This window comes from Podarcis vaucheri (genome assembly GCF_965113315.1).
Source record: "Podarcis vaucheri genome assembly, chromosome: 10".
NCBI classification, from domain to species: domain Eukaryota; kingdom Metazoa; phylum Chordata; class Lepidosauria; order Squamata; family Lacertidae; genus Podarcis; species Podarcis vaucheri.
In genome coordinates, this window is record NC_138748.1 from 66850387 (window position 1) to 66870299 (window position 19913).

The window sequence follows — 19913 nt, forward strand, 5'->3', positions numbered from 1 at the left end:
ATCCCATTATTCCTGACAACTGGCCAGGTTAACTGGAGTCCGGTAATATCTGGAGGGACACAGGTTCCCCCACTCCTGGCTTAAAAGAAGCATTTAATTAAATAATCATCATCTGAGAAATGGTTTTTTGAGGGAAGGAGACTGGCTGCATGTTCTCAGCTTTTACATTTGATCTTTAAAATCACTCTTTGCATTGTACTCCCAATTTACCGCTGGGTGTGTTTTAATTGGCACTGTTTTGAAGCTGCAAGCAGGCCCAGGTTAGCGTTCTGCGGAGCCATGTGGCAGGCTGTTTGCTTCAATAAATAGGTCAAATCAAAGAGAAATCTTCTGGGGCCTCTGCGGAAAACAGATCCCCAGAACAAACGGCCTAGGTCCTGGTGCAGACTGACTGCTGAGAGTTGCTGGTCAGAGGGGGTGCAAGAGAAGTGAAAGAAAGTCTTGGAAAAACTACTTGGTGTAGACCAATTTCACAGATCAGTGAACACGGTGGACTCCTTCGCTGCAGGAAAAATATGAGAGATGCTGAGCATCAGCCCTGCTTCGGTTTCATGGTCCACTCCTGCTAGCAAACTCACGCAACCGAGTCATTCCATTGGGAAATGGGGAACCAGAAATGATTCACTCTGAAGTCAACGGTACTGCAGAAAATACACCAATTGTGTGGGATAGGTGGCTGGAGTCAGACAACAGTTCCAAAGGTGTTGAAGAAGGCATGTAAACGTAAGGGGTGCATTTGGGCATGGGGATTATTTAGCTTTCCTGGCCACAACGCTAGCGATCCTGTTATTATAATTTCCAATATTCCTTTCCCACTGTGCTACCCATTGTGTGATGAAACACAGGCTTTTGGACCGACCTCCCAGCATGCTGTGGGCGTACCATGGCACAACGAGGAACGTGATTGGACGACACCAATCTCCTCCATCCTTCCCACACCTGCTGGCTTCTGTTCCCCCATGACTCATCCATGAAAATGGCGAGAAAGGACTCCTCCTTCCGTGTAGCCATGAAGAGCTGAGAGCATCTGCCATCATCAGAACTGGGAACCGTGGTAACGTCAACTATGGTTAGCTTAAACAACCTAACCCAAGGAACCATGGTTTGACGCTGGCTTAAGGCTGTCACCCCAGGCAACACGCCAAACCACATTTAAGGGGAACTAAAAGGAAAACCTTCCATATTCCTCCACTGGGTCGTGCAGCATTTTTGGGGGAGAGTGGGGAGTGTGAGAGCCCATGGTTTGTTCCTACTGGTTCATGCGGCGCTTGCAGCATGATGTGTGAATTCAGCCAGTTTCAGGTAAACTTTCGTCCACACTTCCTACAGCACTCCTACATAATGCCCACAAACAGCAAATATTGCACTTATCCCACTACGCCAAGCTTGAGTCCCCAGATGTTGTTGGACTACATCTCCCATCATCCCCAGCTAACAGAACCACTGGGCAAGGATGATGGGAGTTGTAGTCCAACCACACCTGGGGACCTAAAGGCTGCTCTATGCAAATGTTCAGCAACATTCAGACTATATTGGGCTACCTCTGAAGGTGTCTTGGAAACTACAGCTAATCCTGAATGCGGCAGCTAGACTGGTGACTGGGAGCGGCCACTGAGACCATATAACACTGGTCCTAAAAGACCTACATTGGCTCCCAGTACGTTTCTGAGCACAATTCAAAGTGTTGGTGCTGACCTTTAAAGTCCTAAGCGGCCCACTATACCTGAAGGAGTGTCTCCACCCCCATCGTTCAGCCCAGACACTGAGGTCCAGCTTTGAGAGTCTTCTGGCGTTTCCCTCCCTGCGAGGTTATAGGGAACCAGGCAGAGGGCCTTCTCGGTGGTGGCACTCGCCCTGTGCAATGCCCTCCCATCAGGTGCCAAGGAAATAAACAACTATATGACTTTTAGAAGAATCTGAAGGCAGCCCTGTTTAGAGAAGTTTTGATGTTTGATGTTTTATTGTGTTTTAATATTGTTTTGGGAGTGGCTGGGGAAACCCAGCCAGATGGGTGGGGTATGTATTCATGTATGTACGTACAGTGGTGCCTTGGATTACAGACGTTTCAGGTTACAGACGTTTCAGGTTACAGACTCCGAAATAGTACCTTGGGTTAAGAACTTTGCTTCAGGATGAGAACAGAAATCGTGCAGCAGCAGCACGGCGGCAGAAGGCCCCATTAGCTAAAGTGGTGCTTCAGGTTAAGAACAGTTTCAGGTTAAGAATGGACCTCCAGAACAAATTAAGTTCTTAACCTGAGGTACCGCTGTATGTATAAATAATCATTAACATAATTCATTTTATGCTCCGGTTTTGAAGGATTTACTTCCAAACATGGTTACACTTCTTGTGCCTTCAAGGAGCAGCCAAAGTTGTTTTTTTTTTTAAGAAAAACCACACACATCCTAAATACAATAAACAGAAGGTCCTACGGTCGTTTTATTTAAAATTCTCAACTTCCGCTTATTTGGGTCTCCAAGTGGGAGAGGTCTCTTCCCCACTTTCCTGCTTTTTAGCCTGGAAGGGAAACTCCCTTCCGACTCAACTTCAGAAAGAAACTCATCTGGGCTTTCAAAAAAAGAAGAAGAATGAATAACAGCTGAGCCATCTCAAAAGTGTTCTCCCTGATAAGGGCCGTTTGACGGCACTGAGGCGTCCTTTGATCTAGGCGTAGTTTTGACCCCGACACAGCAGACTTCCACAGTTCAGTCCTGCCCGAGATCGCCTTGCTTAGCTAATTGGGAGTATAACCCGCGGCATTGAGTCAATATCCCTCTAAACAAAGGACGCCGAAATCCTCCTTAATCTCAACCAAAAGAGCAACCCCACCTCCGACCCCCAACTCCCAGAAATTCACATCCTTTGAAATCAGCCACGGGAAGCGTCGCTTCCCCTACGTTCAAAGTACGTTCCAGCCGAGAAGAGCATTATATCTGTCAGACTTGGCAGGGTTGCACACCATCCCAACGGGCCGGGTTTGATCATGACACAACGCCGTTTCTCGCTGCGTGTTATTTGCTTCTTGGGGTGTACAAAGTTTAGGCCCAGAGCCATGACCTACCAACGAGAGGATGAGCGAATGTGTCCATTTTGGCTCATCTCCACATCTTGTTTTGCAAGGCTCAACTTCAGCTCACCTCACTTCCACATACATCGGCGAATTCTTTCGTTTAACAGGCCCCCACAAAAACTCAAAAACTGGGGGTTTTTTTGCACGTTAATTCCCACTACATTGTGCACACTTGCTGTGCGAGCTGTTCACTGACAGACGCAGTTGTGCACGCATGCATCAAAAAATGTGCAGGATTCTGGCTACTGTGAGAACAGAATGCTGACTAGCACATTTAGGGTCCCTATCCCTAATTTGCGGGTTGCCACCCGATTAGATTTCACTTTGATTCTGATTTGATTTTAGGATGCATTTTAATTGATTGCTTAATTTTACGGTAATACGTTATACAGTGGTACCTCAGGTTACATATGCTTCAGGTTACAGACTCTGCTAACCCAGAAATAGTGCTTCAGGTTAAGAACTTTGCTTCAGGATGAGAACAGAAATCGTGCTCCGGCGGCGCGGTGGCAGCAGCAGGAGGCCCCATTAGCTAAAGTGGAGCCTCAGGTTAAGACAAGTTTCAGGTTATGAACAGACCTCCGGAATGAATTAAGTACTTAACCTGAGGTACCACTGTATATTCGATGTTAGCCGCTCTGAGTCCGGTTTTGGCCGGGGAGGGCGGGGTATAAATATTATTATGATTATTATTATTATTAAATGGACTGTTGGCCTGATCCAGCAGGCCCTCTTCACATTCCCAAGTTCAAACTGCAAATTTGGCCCACAAACGTTAATTTGTTAGGCTGACGTTAAACAGTGAATTGGACGGATTTCTCCCTCATTGCCAACACCAACCTAACATCACCACCAACCAACGGGATGGAGTGATACTCGCATGACGAAAGCCTGAAGCATTCAGGAATTTGGAACGTGAGCAGAGAAAGGCAACTAAGATGATAATAATAATAAATAATAATAATAAATCTTTATTTATACCCCGCCCCTCCCGGTTCAAAAACCTGAGTCAGGACGGCTAACAACAAATTTAAAACACTTTAAACACTTAATTATAAAAGCAGCATAAAATACAGTATAAAAACATGAATAACAATAAAATTCAAAATCAATTTGATAATCCCCAGGGCTAGCTGGCTGAATTGGTCCTATTTGGGCCAGCGAGGAGGCCAGGGGAGAATTAGCTGTGGGGTCCCAGAGCAGGTGATCTTCATAAAAGGGGAGGGGGAGGGAAGAGAAGGGAAATAAAAGATCAGGCTGAATTCAAATTAAAGGCCAGGCAGAATAGCTCTGTCTGATCAAGCGTCTAGAAGCCAAGCCTTATGAGGAACGGTTGAAGGAGCTGGGAAGGTTTAGCCTGGAAAAGAGGAGACTGAAAGGAGATAGAATAGCCATCTTCAAATATCAAGGGAAGTAATAGTGCCACTGTATTCTGCTCTGGTCAGACCTCACCTGGAGTACTGTGTCCAGTTCTGGGAACCACAGTTCAAGAAGGACACTGACAAACTGGAACGTGTCCAGAGGAGGGCAACCAAAATGGTCAAAGGCCTGGAAACGATGCCTTATGAGGAACGGCTAAGGGAGCTGGGCATGTTTAGCCTGGAGAAGAGGAGGTTAAGGGGTGATATGATAGCCATGTTCAAATATATAAAAGGATGTCACATAGAGGAGGGAGAAAGGTTGTTTTCTGCTGCTCCAGAGAAGTGGACACGGAGCAATGGATCCAAACTACAAGAAAGAAGATTCCACCTAAACATTAGGAAGAACTTCCTGACAGTAAGAGCTGTTCGACAGTGGAATTTGCTGCCAAGGAGTGTGGTGGAGTCTCCTACTTTGGAGGTCTTTAAGCAGAGGCTTGACAACCATATGTCAGGAGTGCTCTGATGGTGTTTCCTGCTTGGCAGGGGGTTGGACTCGATGGCCCTTGTGGTCTCTTCCAACTCTATGATTCTATGATTCTATGAAATATCTGAAGGGATATTTGGGAACAAGCTTGTGTCCTCCTGCTCTTGAGGGTAGGACTCGAATCAACGACTTCAAATTAAAAGCAAAGGATATTCTGACTCAACATTAGGAAGAACCTTCTGACAGTAAGAGCTGTTCGACAGGGGAATGGTCTCCTTCGGGGGGTTGTGGACTCTCCTTCCTTGGAGGTTTTTAAACAGAGGTTGGATGGCCATTTGTCATGGATGCCTGAGTTGAGATTCCTGCATCACAGAGGGGTTGGACTAGAGGACCCTTGGGGTCCCTTCCAACTCTGCAGTTCTAGGATTCTAACACTATCCAAGTGCGCCAGTCTCTCTTATGCAAAGGCTGCCTCCAGTCACAAGCTACGATTCTGGTGAAGTCGCCGAGAATATATACTGTTCTGCAAGCCTGCGGCGTTTATTGGAAAGTGCAGAAGGATGAGTTTCTCCCTGAAAGGCTGATTCCTCTGGGAGATTAATTACAGGCAACTTGAGAGGCAACCGAAGGCAAAAAATGCAGCCTAGGGGGAACGGAGGCAGGTTGGGGTTGCCTGTTTCTTTGCAGCAGATCCTGCAATTTGCAAGTCACGAATGTTCTAGCTCAGTGTCTCTGGAGAGCAGAGATGCCCCCCTAGGTATTATGTGACCTTTTCTCCCGCTTGCGGTGCGGGCACCAAAATGACTTTTAGAACTCATTTTGTACTCTTGCAGAAGCCAGAAGGACTCGGCCATCAGAGCTCGTCTTATTATGCTGCAGGCACTCGGCTGTGGGAAACTATATATATCTCGCTGCATATCTCCACGTAACCCAAATAGCAAAACAGAACTTCATGAGACAAAACAGCTAAAAACTAGACCCAACCAAGTGAAGGCTGGTATTGGATGTTACCTGCTGCCGAAAGCTTGACAGTGGTACCTCGGGTTAAGAACTTAATTCGTTCTGGAAGTCCGTTCTTAACCTGAAACTGTTCTGAAACTGAGGTACCACTTTAGCTAATGGGGCCTCCTGCTGCCACTGCACAATTTCTGTTCTCATCCTGAAGCAAAGTTCTTAACCTGAGATACTATTTCTGGGTTAGTGGAGTCTGTAACCTGAAGCGTCTGTAACAGGAAGCGTCTGTAACCTGAAGTGTCTGTAACCCGAGGTACCACTGTATTTGGGTCTTCTTAGTTTCTACGCTGTTGCGGGGCTCAAGTCTGCTCAAAATTAATTTGGAAACTCAATGCAAATAGAGATTATTTTGGGTGAGAAGTAGAGCAGCTGTTCAGTCCTGGGATCTCCAGTTAGGCTGGGAATGTCCCCTGCCGGAAACCTGGAGAGCTGCTGCCAGTCAGAGTAGACAACATGGAGTTAGATGGAGCAATGGATCTGATTCAGTAGAAAAGCAGCTTCCTAGATTAGGAGTAAGAGATCATGAGAACCTTTCCCATGTTGAGCATGGGAAGGGAAAGAGAAAGAGAGGATACACCTTTGCAGGTAGCGGTGGGATAGCCTTCTCTCCTCAGAGTCAATGACAAGCAAGGGCCACATCCCAGAGGAGGTGGGAGAGAGATGTTGAGTGGACCACCTAATAAATAAATAATTAATTAATAATAATAATAATTTTATTATTTAAACCCCAACCACTCTGGGTGACTTGCAGTACATCTAAACATAATAGAACACCAAACAATAAAAAATTCCCTAAACAGGGCTGCCTTCAGATGTCTTCTAAAAGTCAGATAGTTGTTTATTTCCTTGACACCTGATGGGAGGGTGTTCCACAGGGCGGGTGCCACCACCGAGAAGGCCCTCTGCCTGGTTCCCTGTAACTTGGCTTCTCGCAGTGAGGGAACCGCCAGAAGGCCCTCGGCGCTGGACCTCAGTGTCTGGGCTGAACGGAAGGAGTGGAGACGCTCCTTCAGGTATACTGGGCCGAGGCTGTTTAGAGCTTTTAAGGTCAGCACCAATACTTTGAATTGTGCTCGGAAACGTACCGGGAGCCAGTGAAGATCCTTTAGGACTGATGTTATATGGTCTCGGTGGCTGCTCCCAGTCACCAGTCTGGCTGCCGCATTCTGGATCGATTGCAGTTTCCGAGTCACCTTCAAAGGTAGCCCCACGTAGAGCGCATTGCAGTAGTCCAAGCGGGAGATAACCAGAGCATGCAACACTCTAGTGAGACAGTCCGCGGGCAGGTAGGGTCTTATCCTGTGTATCAGATGGAGCTGGTCAACAGCTGCCCTGGACACAGAATTAACCTGTGCCTTCATGGACAGCTGTGAGTTCAAAATGACTCCCAGGCTGCACACCTGGTCCTTCAGGGGGCACCGTTAGTTGTTTCAGGACCAGGGAGTCCCCCACACCCACCCAACCTCTGTCTCCCAAAAAGAGTACTTCTGTCTTGTCAGGATTCAACCTTGCCACTTCCACATTGTTCTGCTCTTGAAGCGAGCAAAGGAGCTTGTGGGGACCAGCTCTCCAAATCTAAAGCAAGCTCCCCTGGGCTCGGCCAAATCCTTGCATCACAGAGCTCACTGCTTGTAGACCTGCCTTGCTTATTATATAATAGAGCTCAAGACATTGGCCTGGGTGTGTGTGTGCATAGGGAGAGAGACAGCAGTGAGGAAGAAAACCCAATTGACATGGATATTCCAGGATCTCAGCAACTCAATAAAGCTCAAGAAAGTAGGTCACTCTTCTGAGAGAAAAAGAGAAGATTAAGAGGCAGCCTCAGAGAGGTCACCGAATTCACTGGAGATGAACAATTTGTGAGAGAATCCATTAAAAACAACAACCCCACATTCTGCAAAGCGAACCCTTTTTAATATATAGTAAAGAAATAGCAGGCAGCGTGGGAGATCCAGGCCCCCCCCTCCCCGAAGAAAATGGCTCATTACGGAAGGAAAGGAAATGGAATAAGCACTTATTAATCAGAGCTGACCAAGCCTTTCCTGAAAAAGGCTGATAAAAATAACACTTTGAAGTATCCCAAAGTATACGTGCAAAAAGGTTACAGAAATATTCTCTCAATTCTGGAAACAGTCCTGAAAGGCATGGACTACATCCAGTTCTACTGCTCAGAGTAGACCTACTGAACTGAATGACCTTGACTCACTTGGGGTCATTCATTTCAGTGGACCTTTTCTGAGTAGAACTTAACTGGGTGCAGCACAACGTTATTCATACTCAAGAGCCAACTCCCAGAAATTAATAGACCCAAGCCGGTCATCTATGTATGCAGCCAATAGGTAGAATTCGGTGCAGTGAGATTCAAACACTTGCTCCTACACCTTTAGCCCAGCATCCTGTTCTCACAGTGACAGCCCAGATGCCTTGTGGGAAACTCACAAGAAGGATCTGAGTACACGTTGGCATTCAGCTATCAATCTCCTCCAAGCTATCAATCTCCTCCAAGCATTAATCTGATCCTCTTTTAAAGCCATCTAGGTTTAAACCTAGACAGCATCTGAAAAAGCAGAGACATCACCTTGCCAACAAAGGTCCGTATAGTTAAAGCTATGGTTTTCCCAGTACAGTGCTACCTAGGGTTACATACGCTTCAGGTTACATACGCTTCAGGTTACAGACTCCGCTAACCCAGAAATATTACCTCGGGTTAAGAACTTTGCTTCAGGATGAGAACAGAAATCGTGCTCTGACGGCGCGGCAGCAGGAGGCCCCATTAGCTAAAGTGGTACTTTAGGTTAAGAACAGTTTCAAGTTAAGAACGGACCTTCGGAACGAATTAAGTACTTAACCTGAGGTACCACTGTAGTGATGTATAGAAGTGAGAGCTGGACCATAAAGAAGGCTGATCGCCGAAGAATTGATGCTTTTGAACTATGGTGCTGGAGGAGACTCTTGAGAGTCCCATGGACTGCAAGAAGATCAAACCTATCCATTCTGAAGGAAATCAGCCCTGAGTACTCACTGGAAGGACAGATCCTGAAGCTGAGGCTACATTACTTTGGCCACCTCATGAGAAGAGAAGACTCCCTGGAAAAGACCCTGATGTTGGGAAAGATGGAGGGCGCAAGGAGAAGGGGACGACAGAGGACGAGATGGTTGGACAGTGTTCTCAAAGCTACCAGTATGAGTTTGACCAAACTGCGGGAGGCAGTGGAAGACAGGAGTGCTTGGCGTGCTCTGGTCCATGGGGTCATGAAGAGTCAGACATGAGTAAACAACTAAACAACAACAACAAGGTTTAAACCAAACCCTATGAGGAACGGTTGAAGGAGCTGGGTATGTTTAGCCTGGGGAAGAGGAGAGTGAGAAGAGATACGATAGCCATCTTCAATTATCTCAAGGGCTGCCCAATGAAAGACGGAGCAAGCTTGTTTTCTCCTGTTCCGGAGGGTAGGATTTGAACCAATGGCTTCACGTAACAAGAAAGGAGATTCTCACTCAACGTTAGGAAGAACTTCATGACAGTAAGAGCTGTTTGACTGTTTGACAGGTTGTGGACTCTCCTTCCTTGGAGGTTTTTAAGCAGAGGTTGGACGGCCATCTGCCAGGGAGGTTTTATCCGAGATTCCTGCATTGCAAAGGACCCCTGGGGTCCCTTTCCAACTCTACAATTCTATCATTCTAGGTTTGTGGCCATGACCACCTCCTGTGGGAAATGATTCCTGTGCAGTGTATTTATTTCACATCTTTTGCAGAAAATGGGGCAGAACGGAATGCACGGACCACAGATGTGGCCCAGAGATAAGACTGTTCTTGTCAATCTCTAGGCAGCCGCATCCTGAGACGTCGGGAGGGAAAGGATGAATGTGTCACCCAACAGGTGACAGCTGAGCAATCTGTGGGATCCTAAAGGAGGCAGGAGAGAGCCTGTCACAGCCCATCACTCCTGAGGAGCAAGCGGAGTTGTTACAACAGGACTACCAGGCATGGGTTCCCTGCTTTTTGGACTCGCCCTTCTACTTTTTCAATCCCAGCAACTGAACACACGAAAACTAAGCAGGTGAAAATTCTTACACAGATGGAGATCTAGAGAGGCTGCAGCTCAGCATCAGAACATCTGTTTGACATGCAGAAGACGCCAAATTCAATCTCCAAGTAAGGCTGGGGGGTGAATCCAGTCTGAAATGCTGGATATACCAAAGTTCTGCCTTGGTGGTATTATTATTATTATTATTTTGCCAAAAAAAAGCTCAACAGCTTTTCTGTCCGGAAAAGTTCCACCATTTGAAATATGGCAACCCTACTTTACCAAAAGGGACGCGTGTGGTGCTGTGGGCTAAACCACAGAGCCTAGGACTTGCCGATCAGAAGGTCGGCGGTTCGAATCCCCGCGATGGGGTGAGCTCCCGTTGCTTGGTCCCTGCTCCTGCCAACCTAGCAGTTCGAAAGCACGTCAAGTGCAAGTAGATAAATAGGTATCGCTCCGGCGGGAAGGTAAACGGCGCTTCCGTGCGCTGCTCTGGCTCGCCAGAAGCGACTTAGTCATGCTGGCCACATGACCCGGAATAAAGCGAGATGAGCGCCGCAACCCCAGAGTCGGCCACGACTGGACCTAATGGTCAGGGGTCCCTTTACCTTTTTAACTGCAAACCTCTGGATCATTACAGAGCAATCCCTGCAGCACTGCATTGTGGGAAGGAATGAAAGCATTGCCTTTGCTGAAAATGATCTATAGATGGTATATTACGCCTATGAAAACTATCTAAAATGTATAAAGTTAGTAATAAATGTTGGAAATGTAAAGAAAAAAAAGGAATATTTTATCACATGTGGTGGGAACGTAAAAAAGTGAAAAACGTCTGGTAAATGATTTATAATGAGATGGAAAAAAATGTTGAAATATACATTCATTAAAAAACCAGAAGCATTTTTACTTGGCTTTGTAGGAGATCATATAAATACAGTGGTGCCCCGCAAGACGAATGCCTCGCAAGACAAAAAACTCGCTAGACGAAAGGTTTTTTCATTCGCGATTTGCCTCGCAAGACGAATTCCCCTATGCGCTTGCTTCGCAAGACGAAAACGTCTTGCGACTTTGTTAAGCCGTTTAAACCGTGCTTCGCAAGAAGAAAAATTCGTTAGACGGCAAAAATTGCGGAACGAATTAATTTCGTCTTGCGGGGCACCACTGTATAAAGGATTGTAAGTTGTTTTTATATGCAATGACTGCAGCAAGAATACTACTGGCACAAAACTGGAATCAAGAAGAATTACCGAAAGAAGAATGGAGGATGAAACTGATGGACTATGCAGAATTAGATAAACTAACAGGAAGGATTCGAAACCTGCGGGACCAGAGATTTTCAGAAGACTGGAGTAAATTTACAGGCTATTTGAAAAGCAATTGTGATGAACAGATTACGCTAGTAGGTTTGCAAGAAGTTTTGTAAGGTGAATCATTAGAAATATTGCAAAAAAAAAAAAGATAACGAGGAGAATTATTAGTTAAAGATATTCAAAGGTAATATGAAATTAAGAAATGAATAATAAGTGATAAGTACAGGAAATCATCAGAGGTGCTGACAGAAGTCCAAAAAAATATTGTATGAGATGAGAAGTTCTATTGTATGAATGTTAACTAATGTTAAAAGTTAATAAAAATGTGTGTGTGTGTGTGTGTGTGTGTGTGTATATATATATATATATATATATAAGCATCGCCTTTGCAGCGTCAGGAAGCAGGCACAGGGAAGCGACCCCGCCGTGCAGCAATATCCGAGTGAGATATTCCTCCATATCCCTGTGCCCTCTGGCATCTCCCTCCCGGGCACTTTCTGCAAAAGGACATCAACATGCATCCCGCACAGCTGTGGCTTCCCTTCGCTGGCTGGCACAGAACCGAGCTGTCAGTTCTGTCTGCCCGGCGACAGAATAAACAGACGGCTGCAGATGTTGGGAGTGCAAAAAAGGGCAGCCGACGGGCCTGTGTGAGCAGACGCCCAGAGACTCCAGCACCCTTGCGCAAATAGCCCGGTAGGAGCCCAGCACCAGCAGAGTCGAGAGTGGGGGGGGGGGTGAGCACCCCCCAAAAAGGCTAGCCTGGGTGGCACAGTTGCTACAAACGAAGGGGGAAACTCCAGAAAGGTTCTGCAGGAGCTGAAGAAGTAAAAGACAAAGCCGTAGGAGACACCAAGTACCCATAAAATGGTAGCAACTGTTTGAACTATTTCCAATGGGAAGTGGCAGAAGCTCAGCTATGTACCATATTTTTTGCTCTGTAAGACGCACCAGACCGTAAGATGCACCTAGTTTTGGGAGGAGGAAAACAAGAAAAAAAATATTCTGTATCCCAGAACCAGAACAGCAAGAGGGATTGCTGTGCAGTGAAAGCAGCAATCCCTCTTGCTGTTCTGGCTTCTGGGATAGCTGCGCAGCCTTCATTCGCTCCATAAAACGCACACACATTTCCCCTTACTTTTTAGGAGGGAAAAAGTGTGTCTTATAGAGTGAAAAATACGGTAAGCTAGGCGCCAAATGGCTCCTTAAACCAAGGTTCCAGTCGCCAAGACGGAATGGCTAGCTGCCATTTTGGGGCAACACAGTTCTAAAGTCTCATTTCTCAAATGATGAACTGACTGTGGCATCTGGCTAGTTCAGATGGCAGCTTTGAACTAGGTGATGAACTTTTGAGAACTTAAAAGGAGTAAAGTCACTTGATCCAGGGACTGTCCACACACCATAGTTTTCGCTTCATAAGACGCACCTGACCATAAGACGCACCTAGTTTTTAGAGGAGGAAAACAAGAAAAAAAAATTCTGAATGAAACAGTGGACGTATGATTTTTGGGGTTCATGCTGTTGCCACAGACATGATATGTGATCTGATGGTGAATGTGAGGTGACCCAGTGCAAAAATCCTGAGGATCCATGTGCTTTTACCTCCCCCCTCCCAGGCAGCCTCCTTTATCACTAGAGTCCCTTATCTCCCTCCCGATCGCTTGCCGATCAGCTGCTCAGCGGCTTCGTTTCAACACCCCCTTCCCTCTTTCTAAAAATAAAGCATGATCTGCTTTTTGCCCCTGGGCAATTTGACTCCAGGGACCATGCATTCACTCCATAAGACGCACAGACATTTCCCCTTACTTTTTAGGAGGAAAAAAGTGCGTCTTATGGAGCAAAAAATACGGTCTATATAAAAGTGGCCTATTCCAACCACCTTTTCTCAATGGCGACACAGAGCACTCATAATGTAGGAATATTCTCCATAACTGCTAGCAGGACAGCGGGACAGGGTAAGTGAAGACAAACGACAACAGTTAGCTATAACGTTGTCCACCGCTCCTGCTCAGACCGTACAGGAAAAGCGCTTTGGTTCCTGAAATTCATTCTGATTGTGCAAATAAAATATAATGGATAGAATTCCCCAGGCTAGGTTAATAGTGTGTGAAAGCAGTCAAAATCTAAGGACCCTCAGAACATGGAGATGTCAGGTTATACTATTTTGTATATGTGCTGTAAGAGTGGCTGGGGAAACCCAGCCATATAGGCAAGGTATAAATATTATTATTATTACTTGGTCACTAGTGGCCAATAGTCAGGTGTAAAATGCGACTGGCTAATTTCGAACACTGCTGCTATGGGAAGTGGTAGGACAGCTGATCTGCATGCAGAAGGTCTCATGTTCAGTCCCCAGCATCTGTAAGCAGGGCTGGGAGAGAATGCAGTCTGAAATCCTGATTGAGGGCAGCTGCTGCCAGTCAGTGTAGACAACAGTGAACTCGATGGACCAGTGGTCTGTGGCTCAAGCATCTTCCTACAGTCCTAACTGCAAAATAATCACTAAGGTTTTCAAGGTACCACATGATGCTTCTGCCTTAGAAGCGGCCATTAAGAACAGTTCTAGCATTTGTTTGGCGTTGGAGTGAGACTGAGTTGAGAAATAAGACTAAGAGCACAAACTGATATAGGAATGTATTAGATTGTATGTAAAGAAATACACAATAATAAGAGTACATTCATTTGTAAAAAAAAGGAATATACAATGGGAAAGAAAGGAAGTCTAGTGTGTTGGTATGTATATGATTTTGGGGAGGGGGAATTGTTTTTCTCTTTGTTCTTTTTTTGTTTCATTTTCTTTCTAGGTATATAAAATTTGTAATATATATACATGTAATATACATTTGTATATATATATAATTTTTGTATACATGTTGGAAATTATATTATAGTTAGTTCTGTAATGTAATATGACAACGTTTACCGATGTAATATACCGTATTTTTTGCACCATAACACTCACTTTTTTCCTCCTAGAAAGGAAGGGGAAATGTCTGTGCGTGTTATGGAGTGAATGCCTACGGATGGTGGGGGGATCTGCTGCAGTCGTGAGCAGAGGATCCATGGTTCCCCTTCCTTCCCTCCTCCGTGGCTTGCTTTGAAATAGCAAAGCAGGAGAAGACCCGCTGAGTGGGGAGGAGAGAGGGACAGAGAGCCTGCTTCTTTAAAGGAGCAAAGCGGGAGAGGAGAGGAGCCTTCTTCTCTTATACCCCTCTTCTGCATTATTAACAGCATCCTTCTCCACCCATCCCACGCGTGTTCCTTGTCCCTTGAGTGCTTTTCCTTCCCTCCCCACTTAAAATGTGGTTACAAAGCACGGATCCACATGGATCCTCAGGATTTTTGCACTGAGTCACCCCAAATTCACCATCAGATCACATAGCATGTCCATGGCTACAGCTTGCACCAAAAAAATCATGCACCCACTGTTGCCTGGGGCTGCAATGGTGCAAAAATGTGGTTACAAAGCACGGATCCACATGGATTCTCAGGATTTTTGCATTGGGCTACCCCAAACTCACCGTCAGATCACATGTCTGTGGCCACAGCATGAACCACAAAAATCATACATCCACTGTTTTGTTTAGAATATTTTTTTTCTTGTTTTCCTCCTCTAAAAACTATATGCATGTTATGGTCGGGTGCATGCTATAGAGCGAAAAATACGGTAAGAGTGTTAACAAATAAATAAAATGTGAATAATAAAAAAAAAGAACAGTTCATAAATTAAGCCTTGCAATGGCCCAGATAAATGTCATCTTGTATGCATAAATGTGATATGGCTCGCAAACTTAAGCGAGATGTCGAAGCCAGCGGTGAGGAGATGGGAAGGGAAGCGATGTTAAGCCCTTTCCAAAGGAAGCGGAAGGTTTGCTCTCATCTTCCCTACGACTGTCGGATTTGCAGAAAAAGCCTGGCGTGCCTTTGCAAGGTCTCGCTAGCTGGGGGCTGTGGAACCCCGATGTAGAAGAACGTTCACAAACATTCCAATTGCTGAGGCTGAGAAACAGCAAGCGACGCATAGCCAACGCAGGGTGTAGCTCTTTCAGGAATGATAAAAGGTCGGTTTGATGGGGCAGAACGCCTCGTGGGAAGCCTAGGGGCAGGAAGAGGCCTGGGGACAAGAAGGTCTAGGTCAGAGGAGGGAAGCTTTTCCAGGTCAGGGGCTGCATTCCCTCGCGGTGGGAAAGGAGGCAGAGCTACCCACGTCCTCGCTTTGGACCAAACATCATGCAATGTTAAATGCGCATTTAGCATGCGGGTTTTAATAATTAGTCAGCTGTAGGGAGGCTGATAATTAACAGGGTCAGAGCAGGTGTGAAGGGAGAAATTTAGGCATTCCTTCACGGCTGTCACCTTGAGGAAAACCCCTCCCTCCAGGTGCTATTTGTACTGAGAGGGAATTCCCACACTGGTGCCATTAGGAGATTTCTCCCCCAAACAAACACCTGCTTTAGAAAGCTGATGCCCAGAGCCGATGCAATTTGCATTTTACAACAAACAAACAAACAAACAAATGCCCTATGGTAAGTGCAAGGAGGAATTTAACCTGCAACTTAGCCCTCATTTGCCAAACCGTGATCTGCATATCAGCATCAAGCCTGAGTTGGTGGCCACTTGCAAACCATAGTTTATCCGATGCTGTCAGCTCAGATATCATGGCAAACCATGGTTTGTTGCTACATCTGAACCATGTTCATGCTTAATTCAGATACCATACCGAACATGTCCGCTTAAGAAAGGGGTTTTTCTGTAGGAATGTTTTCTGCTCTGTGCCTGTTCTGATACGGTTAATCATCAGCCTCACCAGCGCTGATGTAATTTGTATTTTACAATGAAACACTTCTACGTTAAGTGCAAAGAGGCATTTAACTTCTCCTGTACTTTGGCCCTCTGTCACTCATTTCCCCAGCTGAAAAGGATCCCAGGCAGCAGGACTTAGAAAAGACTTCCTGCCAAACACAGGTGCTATCAGTTCAGATATCTGGACAAACCATGGTTTGGCAAACCATCTGAACCATCCTCATGCTCAGTTCAGACACCAGACCAAACCATGGAGGTGCAGCTTTGCAACGACCATACTTTAGAACCCAAATCACGGTATGAGTTTCCTAATGTACAATAGGAGCACTACGGCTGAGAACAGCTGACCTGGCTGCTTTCCTTTTAATTTATCTCAGCCCTCGTCTTTCTAAATACTCATCACTCTGCTTCGCTCTCATTCCACCAAGCAGTAGCCCTCTGACTTATGACTTCTCCATGACATCGCACAAAGAAGTGTCTGCAAACCCACCTCAAGCCATGGTTTCCAAGTGAACAGTCAACTGCAAACCACGGTTTGTCGATTCAGACATCCTTTCAAATTAAAAAAAGACTATTAATGCCTTTGAGTGAGCATCTGCGTGGCTTAAAATGATGGCTGGGGAAGACACACAGGAAAGCCAAGCCCCAGCATGCACCAGACTCGTCTTGGACTTCCTCAAGTGGGAATGGACCTCCTGATTATGTAGTGTGGCATGGGCTGGTTTCTCATCATCACTGTCTCCACCATGGCCCAAGGACCCCATTGAACACAGCACCTGGCTGAGCTGGCTTAAAAATGTGCATCACAGTGGTACCTTGTTTCTCAAATGCCTTAGTACCCAAACAACTTGGAACCCAAACACTACAAACCCAGAAGTAAGTGTTTCAGTTTGCAAACTTTTTCTGGAAGCCGAAGGTGCTCCGTTTTGAGTGTTACGCTTCCGCTTTGAGTGCCACACTTCCATTTTGAGTGTTACACTGAGGTCTGTCTGTTTTTGCTATTTTGCGTAGTTGTGCCTCTTTTTTTGTAACTGTGTGGAACCCAGTTCAGCTACTGATTGACTGATTGTGTGACTGCAGTACATTGTTTATTGCTTTCAGCAATGGTCCCATTAGATAGTAAAATTCATGTTAAATTGCTGCTTGAAGGGTTGTTTTTAAAAGTCTGGAACGATGAAGATGATGGAGTATATGGAACTTGCCGAACTGACTGGGAGACTCCGAGACCAGAGAAAAGAGACGGTGGAAGAAGATTGGAAGAAGTTTAAGGAATATTTGAAAAAATATGTTAATATTTAAATCTTAGAATAGCTTTGGAAGTGGATATAGGCTGTAGGGTTAGAAGTAGAAGATAGTGTATTTTAAAACAGTATTATTTGAAAGTGATTAAATGTGAAGATTTTTATGGTTAAAGTAAGCGTGATAAAAAAAATGGTAAGAAATTATGACATATGTAAACTGCTAAAGATGCGGTAAAATGAAAATCAGATAGGGGGGGATTTGGGGAAACCCACCTAGCAATGTTTAGAAAAAATAAGGATAAGACAAGCATTTGTTTGTATTGTTTGCTTTTCTGTATGTGTTGTTTATTTGTGTTATAAAATCATTTTTTTTGAAAAATAAAAAACCATAAAAGTCTGGAACGGATTAAGTTTGAGAGTCAAGGTTCCACTGTACAGCGGTACCTCGGGTTACAGGCACTTCAGGTTACAGACGCTTCAGGTTACAGACTCCGCTAACCCAGAAATAGTGCTTCAGGTTAAGAACTTTGCTTCAGGATGAGAACAGAAATCGTGCTCTGGCGGCATGGCAGCAGCAGGAGGTCCCATTAGCTAAAGTGGTGCTTCAGGTTAAGAACAGCTTCAGGTTAAGAACGGACCTCCGGAACAAATTACGTTCTTAACCCAAGGTACCACTGTATGTGTATTTTAATGAACTGAATAGAGCAAAAGATTATGAGTCATGGGGGCATGGAGAGTGTGTGTAAGAACTTAAACTTGTTGGCATCTGTCTGTCTCAAGAGACCATGGAGTGAGCCTCTGGGGGTGAAGTTAGCTGTGTTAGCAGCACCCAAGTGACCTCCCTGGGGCACAAGCCTGGGCAGTGTCTGGAAGTCCTGGGCTGCCCAGACGACAAGATCCTCATCTCCTGATGGACTTTTCGGAGCTAGCCGACCTGACTGGAAGAGTCCGCGACCAGGAGGAGGAGGAGTACCAGGAGGAATGGATGAAATTGAAAGACTATTTAGTTAAATATGCTAAGATAACTTAACTGGAAAAAACTTGCAAATACCAGATAGGCCTAGGATTTAAATATGTGATGTTAGAGAATAATATGTTTAAAGTTAAAATGAAAAGGAAGAAAGATGTTAAGTGATTAAGTTAATTTTATGAGAAAATTGGTTTTGGAAAACTGTTACAATGATATACGCTGAAATTCAGCCAGGGGGATTCGAGGAAGTCACTTAACAATGTTACTAAGATTGGACTAAGTACAGTTAAGATGTTTGTTTGTTTAAAAATTCTGGAAAATAAAGACAAGATCCTCATCTCTGCCTCGCTGCTGTGGTCCAAAGGGAAGCAAAACAATATGGTTGGCAGCGGCTTGGCCGCAAGACTTGCTGGAAGGAGGCGCCATCCAAACATCTTAGGACCTTCTCTGCGGATTTTTGTAGGGTTTCCTCCTGAGCCTTTTCTCCTCCAGAAGACATCCCACAAGGCAGCGGTGGTTTAGGAATAGAGTTTTCCTTTTCCTAGATGGGCTACCTTCAAAGGTTGACAAGCCCCATCTGCCCCCATAAACTTAATGCTTAGCTTATTCCCTGCCCCCAGTTGCTATTCTGTTAATGTTGTTTTAAAGATTATCAATGCAGTATTGATTTGTTAATGATACAATATGACTTGGGCTGGAGATTTAGCTCATTATTTATTTCCTGCTTTGTTAATACTGTTTTATAGATCACAATTTTTTTATCGATGATTTGTAACTGCTTTATTGATAATTTTGTTAATTGTTTTATATGATTTGTGCTGTATCTATGTGATGTTCTGTTATGTCCTATTGTTCTGTATTGTTTGCAAGCCGCTTAGGGATTCATTTGAATGAAAATCAGCACAGAAATACTATTACTCACCACTTATAATTTTTGCATGTTGAATCTGGGGGGGCTGAAGGGAGATTTGCCCGTGATCAGCGGCAGAAGAAAGGAAAGCCACTGGTGATTTGGAGGCGAGCGAAAGATGCTGAGAGGTGCAAGTCTCACTTTCTCTAGGGCAAAAAGGCTGTGGGCTCCTTTGAGGCTGAAGACAGCTCTAGTAGCTACTACGCACACAAAGCAATCTGAATTAATCTTTGTGTCTGGCAGGATCACTTCCACTTACAGCTTCTTGACAGCGCATTCAGCATGCATCAACAGATGGCCCGAGCTTTGTGAAAACAAGCAAGAACAGAGAAGGAGAAAGGGTGGAGATTTCCTTTTGCGCTGCCCCTCCGGGGGGAAAAATAAAGTCATTTCCCTCAGTCTGCATGCCTTCCTTGCTACGGTTTCTTGTGCCTTTAAGAACAGTAAGGTAAAGGTAAAGGGACCCCTGACCATTAGGTCCAGTCGTGGTGGACTCTGGGGTTGCGGAGCTCATCTCGCTTTATTGGCCGAGTGAGCCGGCGTACAGCTTCCAGGTCATGTGGCCAGCATGACTAAGCTGCTTCTGGCAAACCAGAGCAGCACACGGAAATGGTGTTTACCTTCCCGCCGGAGTGGTACCTATTTATCTACTTGCACTTTGATGTGCTTTCGAACTGCTAGGTTGGCAGGAGGAGGGACCGAGCAAAGGGAGCTCATCCCGCT

The 19913-nt window shown here is 45.3% G+C and overlaps 1 protein-coding gene and 1 long non-coding RNA gene across 3 annotated transcripts in view; one reads left to right on the forward strand and one right to left on the reverse strand.

The window, feature by feature from the left end:
- The window catches only part of LOC309541513, a 53624-nt gene extending 34033 nt beyond the window's left edge, over positions 1 to 19591 (forward strand). The window contains exon 2 of the long non-coding RNA XR_014223781.1: positions 19434 to 19591. This is a non-coding gene — a long non-coding RNA (uncharacterized lncRNA). The remainder of the gene's footprint in view (positions 1 to 19433) is intronic.
- PODXL (podocalyxin like) overlaps positions 1 to 19913 on the reverse strand; it is a 74400-nt gene that overhangs the window by 44894 nt on the left and 9593 nt on the right. The gene's annotated exons all lie outside the window — the stretch shown is intronic.